At 39.9% G+C, this 5449-nt stretch overlaps 1 long non-coding RNA gene across 5 annotated transcripts; it reads right to left on the reverse strand.

Annotated features, from left to right (window-relative positions):
• Window positions 1-1332: 1332 nt before the first annotated feature.
• LOC147302923 (uncharacterized) lies at window positions 1333-5449 on the reverse strand. Of its 5 annotated transcripts, XR_015127327.1 has the most exons (6): window positions 4263-5449; window positions 3941-4157; window positions 2646-2776; window positions 2354-2391; window positions 2057-2178; window positions 1333-1914 (listed from the first exon to the last, which is right to left on the reverse strand). It is a non-coding gene; the product is annotated as an uncharacterized LOC147302923 (long non-coding RNA). The 5 variants fall into 5 exon arrangements; XR_015127325.1 differs by having other exon boundaries at window positions 2057-2391; XR_015127326.1 differs by having other exon boundaries at window positions 2284-2776.

Below are 5449 nucleotides of genomic sequence, written 5' to 3' on the forward strand. Positions count from 1 at the left end.
CAGTCCTGAATGACTCTTTGAATATGATTTATTGAAGAGGAGTTTAGAATGCACTTTACATTTAGACTGTTGCTGTTTCATTTTTTACATTGTTGCCGTGTTATGTCATGAATAAGGTTCACCTGCTGGGGGTTTGATGGATCAGCTGGACAATACAGTCAAAGACAGACTTCATTCATCATATGCAAGAATCCTAGTTGGATTTTTGTTGTCACTCATGTTTTTGAACCAAATATTGAAAACAATTCTGGCAGACTGGATACCTGGTCAGGTGTACATTACCTTGTACTCAAGCATCCCAGGACAGAGCCCTGCCCCACCATGAGCCTGGGTGGATACGTGGTTATTAATATAAAAGGACCAATACTGAATATAAATATTTCATGAAAACTGAATTATAATACAAATTAGTAATAAGGGTTTCTCTGCGCCCTTCTCCACCCCATACTCAAAGAGCTGCGGGCAGAGAGGGTGACAGGAGAGGATGGCACTGAAGAGAAGATGCTCGGTTTCTGGAGTCTCCTGGTCCTGTCAGTATTAGTAGGATGCATCTGCTGTCTTCTCGTGGATGCTCACCTACCTTGACTCCTTCCAGCCTGGTATGGATTTCCCAACACAGTGGCCCACGTCAGAGACGTTTAATATTGATTACATATGTCTGAATTGCTAACCCTAACCCTAACCCTAGCTCAACAGACCACAATGCCCTGGACTGTCAGTATTATTACATGCTGTGAACATAAGTACCTTTGATCACAGTTTATGTTGTAAAAGAGAAGGAATATTGGAAAAAAGATCAACATTGTGATATTATTTCTTCCAAACTGACCAGAAACATGCTTGTCAGACTCTCACAGCAAAGGATCAGACTCACTGTGCATGACAGCTCAGGCCAATGATGTCTGTTAGATTGTCAGTTGTTTAGTGCTTCTGTACAGTTAGGGTCACCGTCTCTATTTCAGAATAATTAATATGCGTAAAACACTAAAAGTTGATTGTCTTCCAATATTCTAGCATAATTAAAAAACTTTGACTTTGTAAGTACATATTATTAGTCCTAATGCCAGCATGATTCTTCATAACTCCTGCTTTGAAATACTGAACTTTGAAATGTACCTGATGAAAGATCATTTACAGTGGCACTCTGTCAGGATCATTCTGACTGTAAGATCACTGTATTAATCTGAATCCTTCTGAAATGTGCTGTGAATGAATGCTGATGCAACTCACTGTGGGAAAGCTGTTAATAAAAGGAATCTGTGACACATGCAGCACATTCACAGAGGAAGAGGACACAAAGGGAGGACACGCAGAGGCTGTGTTGAAGTCAGAAATCCAAATCTTTATTAAAAAACAGGCGGCGGTAACAAACAGGAAGACAAGCAGTCCATCAAACAGACTACAGGGTCAAACATACAGAGAATTCAAACAGCAGTAAAAAATAACTGGACACTGAAAAACTTAAAGCAATGTGTGACGCAATAGAAGGAAGCAGCGCAGTATATTCACTGAATTATCATCAATTACAAAAGAGAAAAACGACGATTTCTAAGGATTATTTTCTTAAATGCAGTTAGAGTGTGGCTGGTAAAGATGGAAACATACAGAATGTAAACTGTGTGAGTTTGTGAACTTTGTTAGTAACAAATGAGGTAAAAACCCAAAACAGACAAAACACAGAAAGAGGCTCTCAGTATTCATTCATAATTAGAAAGAAACATTCTGGTCGTGGATTTTTACAGTCTTAGTTCCGCTCGCTGTCATCATTATAATCATCATGATCAATGGCGAGGTCCTGAGGTGGGTGGGGCTGTCTCTGGTGATGTCACCATGAAGGAACAGCATCTGGCACGTGTTGGTGAAACATCCCAGTACACTGGTGTAGTTTCCTCTCCAGCTGTTTGACACGTGACACTTGAACATTAAGGGGAAGAAGAAGAAACAGTGTTAGGTCAGGTGACCACATGGTTTCTAAAGTAACTGACAGGAAGTAACCAGGCCGTCAGAAATGGATGGCATGTGTTTAGAAATACTGGAGTTGGGTAACTCTACTTACCAAAAGCAGAAGCACACAGATGAAGGATCAGATGCTGAATGTTGCAGGAACATGCTCGTGTGTGGTGGTCATTCAGTGCTGCTCCGGCAGGTTAGACAGTCCAAGACTGATATGCTGCCCATCTGAGAGTTTGAAAACACACATGCAAAGATTTATTTTGTATTACAGTCAAAGTTGGATGTTCATTTTTGTCCTTTAAAAATGTTTGTGTATTTGAAAGCACTAACATTTAAGGATGACTTGGATCGTCTCCTTTAAAGGGGAGACAAGTGTATCCACTGATCTATGTCACTTTACCTGGATGATGACTCCTCCGCCCTCACTCAGAAACACTCCTAATATAACCAAGCAAATAAATAATATTGAAGATTTACTTACATCATTACAAAAACAGCAAAAACATCTCCCTTTGATTCTATTTCTCCATTCCTGCTGAACATCAGGCAACAAATATCTCAATAAATCACAGTAAAATGTAAAGCACATGTTTTCTCTGCTTTGTCTAACCTCTGCAGAGCCTCTGTCAAGAAAAACACATCTGTAAGCATAAAACCAAAATATACATTTCATAACACGTCACTGGACAAACCTCGGTCAGCTGATTTCCTCTGTGCAGTGCAGACGAACATCAGTCAGCAAGTGACTCTGCTGGTTCTTCTGAGGAAACACCACCGTCTCTCCACACCGTCACCATCTGTGAGCACAAACTGCCGCTCTGCTCTGCCAGCATGTAGGAATCACATATCACACACACAGGGGTGAAGAAACATCAGAGCTCAACTTTGGATACTTTAGATCTTAACAGATCAAAGCAGCTCTTAGTTTCAACAATCAGACAAACAATGATACCAAACTGATTCTGTATGAATACAATATGGTATTTTCAATACAGGTGTCAAATTAATTTATTAAAACTAATACAGATATATGTATATTTTTTTTGATAAATTAGTTTGCTAAATTATAAGAATATATTTTTTATTTTTTTTTCATTTAACAATTGCAACTGAAAGAAATTAAATATTGAACAAAAATATATTGTCACATTCTGAGCATGCTCAGCATGCTGACAGACTTGAAGTTGCTACAGATTTTAAGAATGTCACAGGCTGGGTCTCTGACCCAGCGCTCTGAGTTCATTTTTGTATTTGTCTCATTTTGATATGTGATTAGTTTTGTGTCATTTCCTATCTAGCTTTAGTTTAAGCTGTTATTTATTATTGTTCCCTTGGTTTTCTATGTTTTGGGTTCTTGTATTATTCTTCACGTATTAGGTCTGTTAAGTTGTGTTGTCATGTCTAGTTTTAGTATTTCCTGTTTTATTCTGACAGTGTCATGTGTTCTTTGTTCATTGTATTTAGCTTTCCTCCTCCTGGTCCTGTCATTTAGGTTTATGTCAGTCAGCTGTTTCCCCCATGTGTCTCCACTTCCCCTGATCACCTCATGTATGTATTTAAGCCCTCTGTTTTCTGCATGTCATTGTCGGGTCGTCTGTTTACCTCACCTCAGTCATAGGTCTAGTTTTCGTCTGTTATTTCCACGTTAGTCATAGTCTTAGCCTGTTTATTTCCACCTCAGTCATAGTCATAGTTATAGTTTTTGGTCTCAGTACCGTTTAGTATTTTGTTTCTTAGTGTCTTGTCAGTTTACTTTGGTTTCCTGGTTTACTTCTGCCGTCATCTAATAAAGGATCACTTTTTCTGTTCAACCTTCAACTCCTCGTCCTCATCTGCTTTTGGGTCCTGTTTCCATTACACACCGGCGCACCCCGCCGTGACAAAGAAGTGATAATTATGGGGAAGAAACTTCTCTTGTTCATCCGTTTAATCAAACATTTGATGCCTCAGCTGTCTCAGTCTATAGCGTTCTGCAACTACAACTAACCTGAAGCTTGGATTTGGCTGCAGGTGCCCCTGTACATCCTTCTCAGATGTGGGTACCAGTTAATCCCACTTCTTCCTGACCTTTGCTTCATCACAAGACCAAAGGTGGCATCCCGTGTCACAGTCTTATCATCATCCAGAAGAAACATTTGAAGAAACATCATGGAGAAGAAACATTTACGCGCCTCCTGGTTTTGTTTTCTGATCCTGCGAAAAGACTGAGGACAAAGCCCAGAGAACACGAGATACACAACATTCAGACTCAACAGCCTCCATAAATGAAGAGCACCAGGTTGGTTCAGTTATAGTAGATATGAGCATACTTCACATTACTGGGTATGAATAATAATGAGGAGGCAAACTTTGAAGATGCAGAGCATGATGTCCCATCATCAGACTGTAAACAAACATCCACCAGGCTTCTTTGTTGCCAAAATTGATGATTCTCCTATCAGGGATCAGTAGCGTGTATTAACGTGTGGTATAAGCAGCAGTCACTGAAATATTACTGTTTCAGATAAGAAATCTAGGACATAAAAGCCAGGGTGGGAGGGATCTCTGCAAACTGACTTACCTCTGCAAGTGTGAAGCTCAACAAAAATCTGACTCTCCAGTCACAGATAGGGGTGGGTATTGATAAGATTTTCACGATTTGATTCCATTTTCGATTCTGTTTAACGATTCGATTCTTTATCTATTCTTTTTAAAAAAGGAGAACACTAAGGTCGATTAGCTTAGAACTTTGTTTTATAGCTTCTCTTTGAACAAGATATAAATTTAGGAGTAACATGGCCTTACAAACACAGCAGTGAGATCTTAAGAGATCCAGCCTACGGCTCTTCAATGGGGTGTCACAGGGTCCCCAGGAAAAGAAATTGTAAATGTAAAATAATAAAATAAATATTCTTCTGTAGCAATAACAAAGTATAACATAAATTAATCTGTAGCAATTACACAAGAATATCCAGTAATGTCCCTGTGTACAAAAGGCCAGCCAGTTCGCAGAACTCATGAACGGAGCCACATCTGCGGAGTAAGATATCAGCATACTGCTGCCGTTTAGCCAATGAGCGGTGAGGCAACCCATTCTCTTCGCCAATCAGAAGACACAATTCTACCTCATCACTACGCACACGTCGACGCAGAGAGTTCGGTCGGAGCTGCAGGTGGGAAGAGTCAGCAGAGTTTACTCACCGTGTGGATTTTCGTTCCTTCTAATGCTGTTAGCGGTGTGCGTCCATGAGACTGTAAGTTTCTGTGTTTTATCGTGTTTGTTCTTTGCTGCGGCCATTATCCTCCCTTGTTTAATCCTTGGCGCATACTTTGTTTACCGATTGTTACTGCCGTTTACTGCGAAGCAGCCTCTGCCGTGCGGTCATTAAGGGACCGTCACTAATTTCTCATGTTAGCTCTGATGTAAAGTGCCTAGTTAGGATTTATGTAAATAGTAAAATTAGCATTTGTTGACACTCCCTTATTTTGGTTGAATGTTCCACTATCCAGTATTGTT

This window comes from Aulonocara sp. 'chitande type north' Nkhata Bay, linkage group LG23, assembly GCF_057382095.1.
Source record: "Aulonocara sp. 'chitande type north' Nkhata Bay isolate Kocher_YH1m ecotype deep benthic linkage group LG23, A_spYH_male_GT1.1, whole genome shotgun sequence".
NCBI lineage: Eukaryota > Metazoa > Chordata > Actinopteri > Cichliformes > Cichlidae > Aulonocara > Aulonocara sp. 'chitande type north' Nkhata Bay.